Source organism: Uranotaenia lowii, chromosome 1 (genome assembly GCF_029784155.1).
Source record: "Uranotaenia lowii strain MFRU-FL chromosome 1, ASM2978415v1, whole genome shotgun sequence".
Classification (NCBI taxonomy): domain Eukaryota; kingdom Metazoa; phylum Arthropoda; class Insecta; order Diptera; family Culicidae; genus Uranotaenia; species Uranotaenia lowii.
In genome coordinates, this window is record NC_073691.1 from 71,358,878 (window position 1) to 71,377,996 (window position 19,119).

Consider the following 19,119-nt stretch of genomic DNA (forward strand, 5'->3'; position numbering starts at 1 on the left):
TTTATTCGATAACTAGATTCATCTTTGAATGTTTTCGATCTACTATTGAGGTTAATTTTTGATTTTATGAGAACTTTCAAAGGTAATTTTGATATATTATTTTCAATACGGTTAAATTTTTTGGAAAAACTTTTCGAGCTCTAACCAGACCTCGGAGGGTTTTATGTACTACTTATGTTTTTCGTTTCTCTTTTTTATTTTCAAGAACGAGTAAAGGCGCTTTAACCTTGGTCGGTGATCAGAAATGATTGTACACTGAAATCCGAAACAGTTCAAGTAATAAAAAATTAAGCTACAAATTTTAAAGTTGCTTTACTTATTTTGTCAAATTTTTAAACATATGTGCTGAGATTTTGAGATTTCCGTGTACAAAATAAATCATTTCCAACCCCTTAGAATGACCTTAGCGATTGGCGAAGTTCCTTTTCATTACGCATGGTTTCTTCATCAAGGAGCATTTTTCTTAGCATGCTTCCAACGATATTCCCCATTTGAAACGTATGGTACTGGTGGTCCACGTTTCTTCCTGTTCCTGTGTTCCGGATGTCTCTGCGTTCTCTGCTCCATGGTAGGCCCAACCAATTCATGTTTTTGATCATTTTAATGTTCATATGTTAAAATAATTAAATACATGAACAAAGACAAGAAGAATGATAAAATACTTTTATTATTCTTTGGGACTCAGACATAAGTTCTGGCTGTGGAAGTATGGATCCTGTAAGAAGTGCCTACCGAAAAGTGTTTTGTGAAAATTTCTCTGAACAAAATACTCAAGACTTCTCGCTCCTCCTCCGCCCTCTATTTTAGTACTCTTTTCAGTGAATAACATTATATTCAACAGTTTTAACTCATCTTAAGAGAATTTTTTGATAAAATTTAGTGTGACATTCTTGCGTAGAAACATCAACATAGAGACAACCACCTTGTTTGTGTTTTTATTCGAAAGTTAACACTAAAAGAGAGTGTTTCCAACAAAAAAGTGAAAATGACCCAAAAGTCACATGGGACAGTCTTGCTTGGGGAACGGCAGTATATTCAAGCGAAACAAGAAAAACATTTTATGACTGATAATCGCACAAAACCCCCACAATACGGGTACTAGCTCAACGAGTAGAAGTCGAATTTGGCTATCTGACGCCATCTTTAAATCGAAAATAAACTAAGAGAACCCGAATTTCGCTATTTGAAGTCATCTTGAAATCCAATATGGCAACTTCCGCTTAGCTTTAAATGCTGTCTATCACTAGAAATCGCATGGAACGCCCACAATATTATTTTTGGGCTTAAGGGCAAAACCAGAAGAAGTTGAATCCCTCTTTCCGACTCCATCTTGAAATCCAAGATGGCGGCTTCCCCTGAACTTTACAATTTTGTAAACGAATAAAAATCGCACGAAAAATTTACAATATTGATATTGGGTAAAAGAGCTAAACTAGAAGAATCAGACCCTGTTTGTTTTTGACAGCACACCCGAACATTTTGTGTTGCCAAAATCTAATGTTGCCAAAATCGACCGGTTTTTTTCTCAACTTTTTTTCACTAAGTACTTCATTAAAACTGCAATTAGCTTAGCTTAGCTTGATTAAAACTGCAATTTTATATTAAGTCAATTTACGATCATGATAGGTCATTTTTTTATTATTTTTACCAAGTTTCTGAAGCATTTAGCACTTTTCTTGTTTTGTTTATAGCTTTTTTGCCACATTGTTATTTTTAGCGTCCGAGCCCCAGCCGAAGTTTGTAGCCCGCCGTTTTCGATCCCGAGCTGCAGTCTGGGTCAATTATCCGAAGATAACATCGTGTTCGTGCATCCCGTAGTTTAAGTTAAAAACCGCATAAGGTGCACAAGTGGAGAAATTTTGCGTAGTACAGATTGAACCGGTCATTGACCCGCGCCCGCAAGTTTGGTAAATGTTAATTTGAATTACGATCCCGGACCTGCGCCTTTCCTGAACCTCCCAACAATGTCTATAATGCTATTATGTCTAAATTTTATTGGTCCTATATAGCGGAAACTATAAGGGCTGTATTGTGGTTGTTTTATGCGATTTTCAATCATTTACATTATTTTAGAGTTAAGCGAAAGCCGCCATCTTGGATTTCATGATGGCGTCGGAAAGGAAAAATTCGACTTCTTCTAGTTTAGCCCTTTCACCCAATACCTATATAGTGGCGGTTTAATGTGATTTTTTTTTTAAATTTACAGCATTAAAAGTTAAGCAAAAGCTGCCATTTTGAATTTCAAGATGGCGTCAGATAGTGAAATTCGATTTCTGCTCGTTTAGCCCTTTCACCCAATACCAATATGTTTCATGCGATGTGTTTCATGCGATTAGGTCATTTACAACATTTTAAAGTTCAGCGGAAGCCGCCATTTTGGATTTAAAGATGGCGTCAGATAACGAAATTCGAGTTCTACTCGTTGATCTCTTTCAATCAATACCCATATTTTAAGAGCTTTATGCGATTTTAGTCATTCACAGTCACAGTATTTTCAAGTTGAGTGGTAGCCGCCATCTTTGATTTCAAAATGGCGACGGACAACGGAATTTGACTTCTACTCGTTTAGCCCTTTTATCAGTAGTTTACGGCTTTGAAAATAAAAGCGGAAGCCGCCATCTTGGATTAATGATGGAGTCAAGCAACGAATTTTTTTTCCTACTATTTGGGCCTTTACATTCATACCATTTCCGGTGATTTTAAGTTTTCAAGGATTTTTAAATATTTTTTTTCTAATTTTAACTCAAAACGTGTGTTCATAACTAATTAAAAAATTGAAAAATTCAAATATGTGCAATCTAATCTGAGCGGGTCCTGTATTGACTTCTTGATCGAGAACTGTCACTAAGTTTTATGGCGGTTTAATAATCAAGCACTGAGTGCTATTATAAAACATGCAAAAAAAAAGTTTGGAGCAAACCTTTAAGTTTATGTTTTATTGTATCTTTAACATAGCATTCATAACTCTTTCAAAACAGTTTGTTTAAAAAGAGCTTTTTAGCGTTTTCAAAACAACCTGAAAACAAATGGTCGAAACAAGAATATAAGCTTTTTGCATGACCATAATAAAACCGCCATAAAACGAGCTGCACAAAAAATGCTACAATGAAACCATAATAAAACTTCCGAATGCTAGTAGGCTAAATCTGTGTTACTTGGGGAAGCAACCGACTTGCCAACTGAGCTATATCACAAGCCCCGGAGTTATGTTGAGAAAAAGCATGAAATGTGTGCTAACTCAGCCTCAATTTTATGAACTTTCGGCAACTCGCACTAAATGCAACTTGATTATCAAGGTTTCGTCTATAAAATACTGTAGAAATCATTTGTATCCACTTTCAGAGGCGAATCTACCCAGCAAGCCTCTCTAATAAAATAAACTAAATTAAATTGTATCCACTGTCTGCCCAAAATTGCCAAAGGTGGCGAAAATTCAGTCAATTGAGGCCAAAAAATAGCTAATTTTATGCATTTTCTCAACAAACTTACAATTTTTATGCTTATAATGTTGAACAAAAATATGTATTTTGTTTATTTTAACAACTTTGTTGAATTTTTTGAAAATTTAACAATTACCAGAAAAAAGATACGATAAATAAATCTGATTTAAAGGTAATTCTCATACACACACTGTAACTCGGAAAATGAATGTTTTAGAAACTCGACGTCGAAGACAAAGTTTCATCAAATTGCATTCTGAACAAGTTTTTCGAGGACTGCAAAGAGGGTCCAATCCAGTTTAGAAGTTAGATTTTTTATCTCACGTGAAGGGGAATTAATAAAAAAAATCATTTCAATTTCTTATACAGCTCAGGCTACAGGAAAACTTCTTCGAAGACACCTAAAAGATAAAATGTAAAACAAAAAAGTTTTAAGCAACGATCAAATTGTTTACATTTTTGATCACTGTGCATCGCGGCGATTACCCAAAATTCATCCGTCAATTATTGACAATCCCAATTTTATTTTCCATTGAACATTTTCTCTCTTATAGCCTGTTAATTATGAAAAACTGCGCGGAAAAACCATTCTTATTCCGAAAAACCGCGTAAAAATCATGCTTGAAACCACGTAAAAACCCCAGTGTACCCTCTATTACGGTTAGTATTTCTCGTACTTATTAGTATTTTAGTATTCTCTACACTCCATCAACACTATCTTCTACTATAGTCTCAAAATTTGGCTCTGCTAGTTTTGACTGTCTACTTTCTACTCTTTGAAATCTCCCCTCTACACAGCAAAAAAGTATTGCGATATTACATCAAAAACCTGCACATAACTTGAATCGCTAATCGTACTGAATATACAACGCGCCAGCATTAAATTTCATTAACGCACCAGCACTAAATTTTACTTCGGAGGTCCGGACTTCCGATTTCCGACAGACTTCCAACAAAGAAAAGAGAAGTACTAGATTGTCGGAGGTCTGTGTTTTGTTGCCAGTTGACCAGCGACGATTCTAAAAATTTTATTAATATTCACATTTTTACTTAATTTTACTAACAAGCCAAACAAATACAACTGAGGTTCGTAGTCCATTTCTTACTTCTTGAAATTAATAAAATTTCAATGTCAATCGAATAAAACATTGTCCACCTGATGCGATATTACAAGGATTTTTTTTTCTGTGTTCTCTTTAGTCTCAGAGCGCGGATCTCTAGCCTTTACTCTCCACTTATCTCTAATCTCTACTCTCTACTCTCTACTCTTCACTTATATTTTCTACTCTCTACTCTGTACTTTTTACTTTCCCTATACTCCATCACTAATATTCTCCACTATCTACGCTTTACTTTTACTAAAATTCTCTACTCTCTACTACTACTCTATACTCTCAACCACTGCTCTATATTGTCTACTCTCTCAAACTAATCTCTACTTTAAACTCTAAAAAAACTTTGACTAACTTAGCACTAACGGTTTACGGCTCAATAACTTATTTTTCAATTTTCCAAGCGCTGCGATCAGGAGTTTGCTAGAAGTAAGAAAAAAAATGCCGATGCATAGTGAGGATCGAACTCATCTTTGACATCGCATCGGTAGTTTGTTTTGCCAACTACTCTATCAGAACCTGTCTATTTTGTTTTTAGTTTTTGATTTTTACGTTTTATATTTTGACTTATTTTGACATTAGACAGGGTTGCTAGCGATTTTTCGTTTGAAAATTCCAAAGTTTTTCCCGGTTTCCCCCCGGTTTTTTCCCGGTTAAAAATGACGATTTTCTCGGTACTTATTATACTCGTTTTTAATATAGAATCAAGGTGAATACAAAATTCAATATAAAGGCCTAAAATGTCTAACTTTTTTTTTTTAAACTTGTTAACCCGTATGAAATCATGTCAAATACTTCAACGTCTTTCAACACTTTGTCTTTTCGCATCAAATTGACAGGTTTTCATTAATTTTTAGACAAATCCAACGAAATTGGAATATTCATTGTTTTACTCCACAATTTGAACAATTTGTTTAGAAAGATCAGCTGTCAGCTGACTCGATCTTCAAATTTTCATAAAATTTGTACAGAGTTGAAAAAAATTGTACAGTTTATGTAGAAATCTGTAGAAAATATATCGAAATATAATATTAAATCATCGTGTCAACTTTAATATGAATTTGTCTTACAAAACTTAAAATCATCAGATTGCAGGAAAATGTTTAGTTATTTTCTTACTGCAGTTTTTTGTTTATAGAAATCCAAAGACAGGTTAGAGACAAAATACTTTTCTTCATACAAAACAATAAACAAATTTAGTAGTGCCATAGTCATTTGAACTTTTGATTCGTGAAAATAATGAAAATTGTGAATGAAATGAAATAAGACAGGGCTGAACTAGAGACCCCAGATATCAACAGAATTTTATTTTTACAATAAAACATATATTCCAGCACAGGAAACTTTAGGCAAAAATTTAACGTTGGAGAATTAAACAAAAAAAAACGTTATATAGGCTTCGCTCCTCAGGTCAATTAAACAAAAAACAGAACAACAAAAACAACAACGTTGAAAAAATTTCTTTTTCTGGCAAAAAAGATATTTCTTTCGTAAGAAAAATGTAACTCTGCTTAAAAAATCTAACGGTACCAAAATATTTGGTTTCTGCATGAAATAATTTATTGAAACGTGTTTATCGAGTATTGAACCATTTGACGCCGAAAACTAAAACTGGTAGTAAATTAGAGAACATTAAAAGTTTTAGGTACCATAATAAGAACCGCAAAAAAATCTACGCAAGGAAACACTGAATGTCGACACTATATATCTATCAGAAACCACTGGACCAATTTTTACAAACTTAGTATCATTTAGTTACAAACGTTTTGTGTTTAGTTTTGTCGATTATATTTTTATTTTAAAATTAAGAACATTTAAAATATGCTTGTTAGTGTAGCAAACTTGCTGAGAGCAAAAAAAATCTCGTATTTGGTCCGCAATGAGTTAGGAAAACTATTTAAACTTTGTTTGTTACTAATGAACGAAAAAGTGTTACTTCATATAAATGTATACCGGGATTGTCGAAAACTGCTCTTAAATTCAAAAATCAATTTAAAAATAATTTTGAAACTCCGTGAAAAATTTCCTATCATGACAATTTTCCCGGTGATGTGCCGAAATTCCCGGTTTTTTCCCGGTTTCCGGGTGATGAGATGAAATTCCAAAGTTTTTCCCGGTATTCCCGGTTTTCCCGGTTCGCTAGCAACCCTGATTAGACCAACTTGAACAAGTCAATGTAATTAGAGTCAGGGTAATTTGTTTTGAAATTAGTTCAGATTTCAATTGTATGATGAAAGTAGTTAGGGCTGAAGCCTTCAAAAAATAATAATTGGTAAGTAATTGAATGTTAAGAATCAAAACCGAAGTACGTTTGGGTGGATCAAACAGTTCCGCACTCGATCATCTAACCCGAAAAGCGCTAATGTTACCATTTTCTCGATGTTCTGGAACGTTTATCATGTCAGGCTGTCTTAAAGCTTCGAATTCAACCAGTTTTGGCACAGAACCGTGAAAAAGTAGGTCACGATTCGCATATTTTTCCCATCTATTTCATTTTTTGCACTGCAACATCCACCACCTCGATCGCTGGACATCAATTTAATCGGTCCAGCTAATCCTCAATCAGATCGTAAAAGAGGGTGATAGAACTTAATTAATATTGATGCGAATCCGGTGCTGAAAGGATCGCGCGAGAAGATAACTTTCGAGAGCTGCACCATCATCTCAAGCCTAAAGGAATTAATTTCCATTAGCTTCGGTTTGAAATATATGCCCCCATATAACGCACTACCGAACATGGGGCTGCGATAAAAAATTAAATCAAATGAAGTTTCGCCATAACTTCTCGGTCTTCGGTGTATCGCGGATCCGATGATTGGTGGTTGATTGGACCTGGACAGCGAATTTCGGAGGAGACGAATGAGAGGCGCGGCAAAAGAGACACCTCGGAACGAGATTGCAGTTCCGAAAATGGGGTTCCATCACCGATCGATGCCTGTAAGCTCAAGTTCTCTCCGGAGGACTTCCAGTTCACGAACCGTTGACTCATCAACCGGCTGATTTGATCTCACGTGTAAGACTGCCCACGTTCCAGATTGGAGGAATAAAAATATCGAATTTCAAATTAATTAAAAAACATCGTTCAAACCAACGCAAAGAAAGTGGACAGAGAAGTGTCGAGACGTTTATCAATTCAACCACGCCAACCTGGGATCAGTGAGATTGATCATCAATCATAACCGCACCTAGTAGAATCTTCAAAAATTGATTTGTAAATTCGTATTTCAGTTTGCCAACCAGCCTCCAGTTGCAAACTTTCCATGTAAAAAACTCACTGGAAATGACAACAGGCCTTCGGCTTTGTTGACTCACCTAAAAGCTTTCGGCAACAACCAATTAATTCTAGTTTGACTCCCCCTAAGTCTCAAGTCCAGGCACCCATAAGTAACGATAGACCCAGTTCAATTACTGGTCCTCCAGGCAGGGGTTCCACCATCTTGGACTGAGCCAGATCCGATCCGATTCCTTCCTTTGTCGCCCGATGGAGTAGACGCTACCCATTAGTGGCATTAGATTAATTTGAAAATTATCCCTATCAAATAGTAAAGCGCAGTTTGTTGTGTTGTTTGATGCGAGCGGCGCATTGCGAATCTATTTGTTGTGCTATACGTTGCGCTACTTTGCTGTGGACCCCCAATCAATCAAAAACAATTATTTGCGCGTTGAAGGTGCACCACATGCGTCCCAATACTCCCATAATAATAACATGGCTAAGTGGTTAGCTTAATGTGTTTCCTTAAATGAATGCCCCCACTGCGCCGCTGCGGAATTGGTTTGGTTCTTGTAATCTGCCCCCAATATGTAATCGAGGCTTATTTATTATAAACTCGCTCGAATTGGATCGTCTGGCGTTTAGGGGTAGGGGCGAATCGATGCTAGTTTGTGATTTTTCGGCGCCACGTTTTTTAATTGATGCTTCGGGGTGCAACGATTACTTTCCGAAACCACTAGTCATGGAACGAGGATGGATTTAGTGTAATCTGTGTTTTGTTGTACTTCAAATCGTCCAAGTCAAGCAATGGTGCCATATTTTTTTTTTTTTTTGAAAGTCCCTAAAATGGCCTTTGGCAGGACGGCTGCCGAAAGATAATCGGAAATTCACATTTGTCTTTTCCAAGAAGATCCTTTCTCTAATCTCTACAATTTTTCTCATTTCTATGCTCAATTGGAACTTTTTATGTATCGACTTTTGCTTTTTTCTCTTTAAAACAGAATTTTATTTACCAAATATTCTTTATTTTTATTCCATATTCAACATCTTTTCCCCATCATACAAATTTTAATAAATTTCTGCATATCCTTCATCACATTCCTGCTCACATCAATTTTCAATAGAATCTATTATTTCCTTTTTTTTTTCTCAAAAACAAGATTTTATTTTTTAAATATCTTTCATCACAATCTTTCATTCCATTACCAGCAAAAGCCTTAAAAATCTGCGCTTCCTAAGCCAATCCACTTTTTTTTCCACTGGAAGGCCAAATTAAAATAAACAATCATCATCACCAGCCTTAAAAATCTGCGCTTCCTAAGCCAATCCGTCCTTTTCCATCGGAAGCCTAAATCAAAACAAACATATAGCAGCAACAGTCTTAAAAATCTGCGCTTCCTAAGCCAATTCTGTATTTTTCCATCGGAAAGCCAAACTAAAACAAACAATCAGCAGAGGCTGCCTTAAAATCTTCGTTTCCCAAGCCATTCCGCCTTTTTCCACCGGAAGGCCTAGTCAAAATAAAAACCAGTAGAAGCTGTCTTAAACATTTACGCTTCCTAAGCCAATTCCGTCGCATTCCACCGGAAGGCCAAATCATTACAAACAATCAGTAACAGCCTTAAAAATCTGCGCTTCCTAAGCCATTGTGTCTTTTTTAACCGGGAGGCCAAATCAAAACAAACAATCAGCAGCAGTAGCAGCCTTAAAAATCTGCGCTTCCTAAGCCAATTCCGTATTTGTCCACCGGATGGCTAAATCAAAGCAAACAATCAGCAGCAGCAGCAGCCTTAAAAATCTTCGCTTCCTAAGCCAATTCCGTCCTTTTCCATCAGAAGGTCAACACAAAACAAACAATCAGCAGCAGCAGCCTTAAAAATCTGCACTTCCTAAGCCAATTTCGTTTTTTTTGCACCGGAAGGCCAAATCAAAACAAACAATCAGCAGCAGGGTTAAAAATCTAAGCTTCCTAAGCCAATTACGTTTTTACGTCACATTCCACCGAAAGGCCAAATCAAAGTAAACAATCAGCAGCAACAGTCTAAAAAATTTGCACTTTTTAAGCCAATTCCGTTTTTTTTCCACCGGAAGGCCAAATCGAAACAAACAATCAGCAACAACAGTCTTAAGAATCTGCGCTTTCCCTGCTTCTCTGTCTCATTTACCGGAGGAAAATGGAATTTCGTCCAGTGGTTTCTGAGATATAAAATGCTTCGGCTTAGATTTATCCGCAGTCCCTAATGTGTAGTAATTTAATGTGCAGTGTGTTTCGGCTACAGCCTTGACTAGCAATTCTATCTAATAACTTTAACTTCTCTTTCAATTGTTTTGTTTACTCACTTGCTTTCCAAATTCAATTTTCAAATATGTACATTTCACGGTCGTCCAATGTGTAAATTGAATTAACTCTTAGGGCCATCCTTCATGCTACTCGAGTACATCCTACTCCGGAAAGCTCTTCTGCCTTGAGCTTAGTAACAGTTTCACTTTAGGGATGTACGTTTTACGCTTTTAATTTAAAATTTGGCGAATATTTGGATACTCCTACCAGCAAACTTTCGTTTCCCTTTATTTGGTACATAGAGTAGCTATAAACTTTTTCTCAAATTGAGGAAACTTTGAAAATTAAAAAAAAATAATAAAAGGGGCTTTTGGCCTGTCCCTATTTTCAGGCAAATTTTCGCAAAAAAATTAATAAGATAGTTCGTATGAACCACTTTCAGGAATGCAAACTGTTATTAATGAACATATTTTTAAATTCAAATACGAACAGAAAAATGTGAAAAATTCTGTGTACTTACTATCTTGAGCTAGAAAAAAATATTTTGGTGAATCTTGAAATGATGATAGACAGCAGGTTTCAACAATTTGTGATAGTTGACTGATTCGATTCAACCTATTTTGCTGAATAGTTACTGTTTTTATGTTTACAGTAACATAGTAAGTTTCCTAAGTATATTTCTAAACCTTTGGATCATCGCCGCAAAGCAAACTGCATCTTTTCATTCGATTCCGAACCCATGTGGCTGCCTGCCCATCGATATTCTCGATCACCACTAATTGAGATTGACATAATAAGTAACCGCGACGACAAACGGGGGAGGGGCAAGACACCGCCGACAACAACGAATGTCGCGGAGCAGTATCGAATTCAATTTTTTTTTTAGTTCAGTTTACTCGTCTCTTTAAGCCCGCGGGCAATTTAGGTAGGTACCAGGGAGTTGGAAGAATCTAGGAAGGCGGCAGTCATCGTTCGGATTCAAGAACTAGTGACGAACGCCCCCACCCGACCCGGCAAAGAATCCGAGCGAATGGTGCCCTAGGATTTATCCGGTAACAAAATGCGGACCGCTTGATCTATTCTAGTTACTTAAATCAACATGGCCCGATTGTGTGCATACAACAGTTATAGCGGTTCCAGAACCCCTTAGAGACGTTTGCCGTCGATGGAAATGGCCCAAGTTATTCATAGTAGGTACCGGTGCATGGTGCATTGTGCATAGGCGGACAGCTCTTGCAATTTGTCAACGCAACTTGAATCCAACTATAGCGTCGACAGCTCAGTCAAGTTTGAGTTCGAGTTTCCCGACTGACAAAAGATTTCACGTGAATGAAAGATTGAGCAGCTGTACCTACATAGATGAAGTGGAGTTGCTTGAAGATTTGATGGACCTTGGAAAGTGTGCATTTGATGCTGCATCGTTGTGGTTTTCTAGCGGATTACGAAAATAGATTCGGGATTGGAATGCAGCTAATCCGGGATGTATCGCTGCGACGTTGATACGCTGCTGCATGCTATCGTTTCGATTTGAAAAAATCAATCGATTAAAACATTGGACACCTCAGTTGGGGAATTATAGAATTCCTCGGTTTGAAAATTCCGTTAGCTGAACGATCTGGTACGATCACTTACCTGAAAGAAAACAGAGAAGAAAAAAAACAAATGTAAGTAATGAATTAAAAAAATCATGAAAATTCGTTAGATTAAAAAAAATCTGAATAATCAACTGTAATATTAAGGATTAACACAAAAAACATGTATGAGGAAAACACTCTTTTTCCGAATCAAGAGAATCACTTTTTATCCCCTATTTAAGACGAGAAGTTTTCGGCAAAACCGAAGGTGAAGGAGAAGAGAAGTGACTAAAGGAGTATTCGATATTTGATCTGGCCTTATAGCAGAGCTGATCGTTGTTAAAATATCCAATTGAATTTACGTACTACAAAATACTTATCAGATCGACAAATCTTTAAGAACGCAAGAAGTGAAAATACACGGAGAAAAAAGACGACTGTTGTTCCAATTGTTTCAGCTATTTATATGAATCATCAAAGTGTAGCTGATTTTTTCGCATTCAACTATAAATACAATAGATTCAACCATAAACTGCTGGTAGACCTTATGCAATAAACTATAAATATTATAGATTCCACTATAATGGTATGATTGATGCAACTATAATTATGATAGATTCAACTACAATTGTATAGTTCAGGCATTCGAGTATAAATATAATAGATTCAACTATAAACGGACTACAATCAACTATAAATATAATAGATTCAATAGACTTAAGATTGTATGTTTGATTCTAGGCATTCAACTATAAATATAATAGATTCAACAAGTGTTTTATGTTTTCATTTTTCTAGAATTTAACCCTTCAACATCCGATTCGCAAAATGTTTTATTGCCGTTTCGGACCTACTGGGTTTACTAATATTTAAAAAGTTCATTTAAATTTAAAATCACCTTAAATCACAATCACATTCAATTTGAAATGTTAACGATGAAAAAGATGACTGGTGGAATGAATGTGTCCAATATTTTTTCACTATGCCGTTTCTTCTATTTTTCATTAGAACATCGTATGAATTCTTTCTATATCTGCACCTGGGATATTTCTAACATTGATTCTAAACACAACTAAGGATGAGAAAATTCTTCATAAAATTACAAGTATTTTTAGTTTTTATTTTACTTTAAAAGTGCATTTTAAACGTTGTTGTCATACGTTGCCCCAAGATTGATATTCCACAGCAATTGAAGGATGTTAGCTTGATTTAACCAATTAAAGTTCCATCGATCAACACATCTCCGTTAGAAGATTCTACCATTCATCACGTCATCATCACCAGATGTCAGCGATGTCACAATCGTTCAACCTTCTGACAGCGCCAGACAAGTGTGACACCTTTCATCACATTCTCATCGTTATTATCTTCATCTGCGCTCCGCGCAGCGTAGGCCACAACAACTCAATGTAACAGACAACATACACAACATTCATGGATCTGTCAGTGTCAGTGCTGCTCAATCTTATGCAACTGTCACACAACGGCAGGAACGAATTGATTACAACCGACTCGGGCTCGGCTCATTATCACTTAGCCACTAATATACAAGAGTTCTGTGGCATAACAGCCCATTGAAGACTTCCCAGCATATTTGACAACGATTAGCCCCGCGCACGCAGATAGTCTCTATGGGTGAGCGAATGAACGGACAAACCAGAGAGGAGACGCCATCATTAATATCGAGCTGCCGCCAGTAGCTTAAGTTGATAATCATGGACGATCATTCGCTACGCACCATAACAAAGGGCGTGAAGGGCGTTTGAAAGCAAAGAAGGAAACCCCCAAAACACGTTCCGCGTGATTCACCTGAACCCTGATTCTCGTTATTTCCCACAGAAGAAAATTTAAAAGAAGAAATGCAACAGTGCTGCGTGCGTGGTCCATGACGAGCCCTGACTCCTAAACACCGATAGGGAAAACTTTCGGAACGTCAAGATGTTGAATGGGCATCCCATGACTGCCGGCCGTCCATTAACAGACCTCCTCTCGAGTGGCTCGTTAAGAACGCATCCCTAGAACGTAGGCCTCATGCCGATGGGAAGAATTATCTAATAAATAATTCATATAATATAATTTACGGAGGAGCTCGATTCCGATTGTGCTGTTGCTACTGAATGACTGGTTAGGGATATGCTACTTGATCCGCTGCTGCAACAATGTAAGATGTTGACGCTTTCAAGAAAAAAAAATCAGATCCCAACAATCAAAAGATGTTGGATGAAACCCAGTTGTTAAGCGAGGGACTGGCAATCAGAGCATTCTTAAAGATGGCTAAGGTCCTGTCGTGCTTCATAGGTCATCACGCCTGAGTGTGTTTTTGTTAAAGATTATTGTTCTGAAGTTTTGAAGATAAGTAGAGATTTTTACACCCACAAATCAGGCTCTACTCCTGTACAGATCTAACTTAGAGGTGGAATCATTGGCATAATATTCTATGCCGGATCGGCATTAACAAGCATTGTCCTCCAGCGGAACCGCATTGCATATGTCTGAAAGAAACCAAATAAAACATATCCCATATCCTAACACAAGACGAAGCAGGATGAAAATAATTAGCCAGCAAGGATATTGTCGAATGATGTACCGAGCTCTGAATGAGCATGTAACCGGCATTAGCATGAAAAACATTCATTTTCCCAACCCCCGGCAAACAACCACCGTTTAATACCGTATTCGTTTTCCTACTCGATAGTGTTGCATTGCATTGTCCCGGCCAAAAACGAACATAAATCGAGTTTTACCCTCACCTATAGATTGGTTTGCGTGAAATCAATAGTACCAACAATAAACATCATGCTAAGAAAATCCATCACCAGCTGATAAATAATTGTTTTCGCTTCCATATAATTTGATTACATCGGGAACAACCTGTCCAAATTCACGATAGTATTGATGAGGGCACAAGCATCACTGATATTCAGAGGTTGCCACCAGCGCGCTCAGTTCACTAACGGTGCAAAACTGAGCGCATAAACGAACACAAGACAACGAAAAGTGCACCACTGATAGTGCACCGCTGCAAAACTGAACGAATACAGTATAAGATGTCCGGCAGTTGGCAGTAGTTTCCCATTCCCATTCCATTCCCATTCCATTCCCATCCCATTCCCATCCCATTCCCATTCCATTCCCATTCCATTCCCATTCCATTCCTATCTCATTCCCATCCCATCCTCATCGCATTCCTATCTCAATTCCATCCCATTCACATCACATTCCATCACATTCCCATCTCATTCCCATCCCTTTCCCATACCATTCCCATCCCATTCCCATTCCATTCCAATCCCATTCCCATTCCAATTCCATCCCATTCCCATCCCATTTCCATCCCATTCCCATCTCATTCCCATCCCATTCCCATCCCATTCCCATCCCATTCCCATCCCATTCCCATCCCATTCCCATCCCATTCCCATCTCATTCCCATCCCATTCCCATCCCATTCCCATCCCATTCTCATCCCATTTCCATCCCCTTCCCATCCCATTCCCATTCCATTCCCATCCCATTCCGATCCCATTCCCATCCCATTCCAATCCCATTCCTATTCCATTCCTATTCCATTCCCATCTCATTCCATTCCCATTCCATTCCCATCTCATTTCCATCCCATTCCCATCCCATTCCCATCCCATTCCCATCCCATTCCCATCCCATTCCCATCCCATTCCCATCCCATTTCCATCCCATTCCCATCCCATTCCAATTCCATTCTCATCCCATTCCCATCACATTCCCATCTCATTTCCATCCCATTCCCATCCCATTCCCATCCCATTCCCATCCCATTTCCATCCCATTCCCATCCCATTCCCATCCCATACCCATCCCATTCCCATCCCATTCCAATCCCATTCCTATTCCATTCCTATTCCATTCCCATCTCATTCCTATAACATTCCCATCTCATTTCCATCCCATTCCCATCCCATTCCCATCCCATTCCTATCCCATTCTCATCCCATTCCCTTCCCATTCCCATCCTATTCCCATCCCATTCCCATCCCTTTCCCATCCCATTCCCATCCCATTCCCATCCCATTCCCATCCCATTCCCATCCCATTCCCATCCCATTCCCATCCCATTCCCATCCCATTCCCATCCCATTCCCATCCCATTCCCATCCCATTCCCATCCCATTCCCATCCCATTCCCATCCCATTCCCATCCCATTCCCATCCCATTCCCATCCCATTCCCATCCCATTCCCATCCCATTCCCATCCCATTCCCATCCCATTCCCATCCCATTCCCATCCCATTCCCATCCCATTCCCATCCCATTCCCATCTCATTCCCATCCCATTCCCATCCCATTCCCATCCCATTTCCATCCCATTCCCATCCCATTTCCATCCCATTCCCATACAATTCCCATCTCATTCCCATCCCATTCCAATCCCATTCTCAATCCATTCCCATCTCATTCCTATCCCAATCCCATCTCATCCTCATCCTATTCCCATCTCATTTCCATCCCATTTCATTCCCATTCCATTCCCATTCCATTCTCATTCCATTCCCATTCCATTCCCATTACATTCCCATTCCATTCCCATTACATTCCCATTCCATTCCCATCTCATTCCCATCTCATTCCCATCTCATTCCCATCCCATTCCCATCCCATTCCTATTCCATTCCCATTCCATTCCCATCTCATTCCCATCCCATTCCTATCACATTCCCATCCCATTCCCATCCCATTCCCATCCCATCTTCATCCCATCCTCATCACATTTCCATCTCATTTCCATCCCATTCCCATCCCATTCCCATCACATTCCATCCCATTCTCATCCCATTCCCATCCCATTCCCATCCCATTTCCATCCCATTTCCATCCCATTCCCATCCCATTCCCATCACATCCATTCCCATTTCCATCACATCCCATCCCATTCCCATCTCATTCCCATCCCATTCCCATCCCATTCCCTTCACATTCCCATACCAATCCCATCTCATCCTCATCCTATTCCCATTTCTTTTCCATCCCATTCCATTCCCATCCTATTTCCATCCCATTCCCATCCCATTTCAATCCCATTCCTATTCCATTTCCATCCCATTCCCATCCCATTTCCATCTCATTTCCATCTCATTTCCATCCCATTCCCGTCCCATTTCCATCCCAAGAGGGTCGTCCATACATGACAAATAAATTTTTAGCGATATTGGCGTTATTATATATCGGATTGTGATGAAAATCGATTCTAATTGTGATTCATTCTGCAGATAGAGGTTATGAGCTATGAGTAATTTCTATGAGATTTCATTTCTAATATCTCATATCTGATCTCAAATGTCTCATATCTCATATCTCGTATCTCACATCTTATATCTCATATCTCATATTTCCCATCTTCTATCTCACATCTCATAGAATGTGATAGGTAGGAAATGTGAAATATGAGATACAAGGTGTGAGATATGAGATATGAGACATGAGGAATTTGAGATCAGATATGAGATATGAAATATGAGATATGAAATATGAGATATAAAATATGATAAAAGAGATCTAAGACATGATATATGAGTTGCGAGATATGAGATATGAGATTTTAGATATGAGATATGAGACATACCTCATGTCTCATATCATAAATATGAGATATGAAATATGAGATATCCGAGATGAGATATATGAGATATGATAAAAGAGATCTGAGATATGATATATGAGATACGAGATGTGAAATATGAGATATAAGATATGAGACATGAGGCAAATGAGATCAGATAAGGGATATGAAATATGAGATATCAAATATGATATAAGAGATTTGAGACATGATGAGGTATGAGATATAAAATATGAGATATGAGGTATGAGAGATAAGATTTGAAAATTGAGATATGAGTTATGACTTATGAGATATGGGATATGAGATATGAGTTATGATTTATGAGATATGAGATATGGAATATAGCATTTGAGATATGATATAAAATGATTGGGGAGTAAGATAAGTAAAAAACGTTGCACTTTTCGTGAAGTATAGTTTCTATGAAGCGCGACTCAAGCTCAGATTTTAAGAGAAAAACCTACACAGCAAAAAAAAATGTAACGCTGGCCGATGTAATTTATGAAGATTTAAGCCAACCGATGTATTTTTTTAGATGATCGTTATAATATTACATCTTTTCAATGTGCACCATGCAAGTAAGTTCTTTTGAGTAATACTATAACCAGCAGTGTAATATCGCATCGAGTAGTCATTGTTCATCCAAATTGACATTTGATTTATTGTACACATTAAAAAGTTGATGGAGGATTGCGAGGGTCAGAAAGATTTGTTTTTCTGGTGAGTATTATCAATCTTCTCAGAAAAAATAAGCAAAACCTTCGAACAAGGTCTCATTTTCTATTTTTCTTTCTAGAACAATTTAGGTCAAGGACACTGGCGTGAATGAAAATATAAATAGATTTGAAACCATCCGGGTGAAAAGGTGAGTATTTTCCGCCGACCTGTTTATCCTGCGCTCATTTCCAATACATTCTTTCAGGAAGTAACTGTTACGGATGGAAAACACACACTGGCTGTTTTTTCCTAAGGATTGGGATCCTCGAAGTGGCTCAAATCTTACTGCTACGGTGCCTTGGCGATTTTGCTCCGTTTTCGATGAAAAATTCCCAGAAAGGGAAGGAAGTTTAAACTGATATCAGAAATTCAAGTGCAATATATTGACAGAATTTTCATAATTCCGGCTAAGGTTCTGCTGGATTTGTGTGACACGGGAGCCTTTCTTCTAAAAGGTTTAGTGAAACCGCTCAGAGAGTATCAGGATAACCCAGGACAGCAGTTCTCTCTAAAAATAAGGATATAATGGATGTTGATGTTTTCAAATAAATTACCTGCCAACATTTTAAATATAATTGATCAGTTTATATCTCATTCAATTTCCTGATCCTCATATTTTTGCAGATCCATATCTAAGATCGGAGTCTTGAATTTGACTTCCAAGTAAAAAAACGGGAACAATTACCAAGTTTATATAGAATTAAGAAATTATCAAAACATTCAGGTACATTAGAAGCTCTAAACTATCATCGTGCTCGAATTTGTCTACTGTCTTTTGATGTAATTTGTTTTACATCGTTTAGATGTAGTTCACAACCTACATCAAAATAATTTAATATTAGAGTCCTTTTGCGACTCAAGTTATGTGCACGTTTTTGATGTAATATCGCAAAACTTTTTTTGCTGTGTATGCTTGCGTCAATTTTTTGTGTCTATCCAATCTAGACACAATAATGAGCTGTCCGGCCCGTAAAGACGCTCATAACGTTCGGTTTCCTCAATTGAGTCAACGAGGGAGCTTCTCCTCAATCATGATTTTTACTGCTGATTCTAACGGTCAAAGTCAGTCATCGAGCCAGACACCCCGGTAAGAGCAGTTATGTCAGATGACGCATTGTTCTGTTGGTGTCGACATATCTAATGCAAATGTCTTCTACCGGGATCCGATCCAGCGAGCGCAGGAAGAG

General features: G+C 37.8%; 1 protein-coding gene and 1 long non-coding RNA gene across 2 annotated transcripts in view; one reads left to right on the forward strand and one right to left on the reverse strand.

Annotated features, from left to right (window-relative positions):
- Window positions 1–19,119, reverse strand: part of LOC129739098 (death-associated protein kinase related-like) — a 383,120-nt gene that overhangs the window by 123,706 nt on the left and 240,295 nt on the right. The window lies entirely within an intron of this gene.
- On the forward strand, window positions 17,835–18,222 carry LOC129739100 (uncharacterized). The gene is made up of 3 exons (XR_008735745.1): window positions 17,835–17,935; window positions 18,012–18,080; window positions 18,138–18,222. It is a non-coding gene; the product is annotated as an uncharacterized LOC129739100 (long non-coding RNA).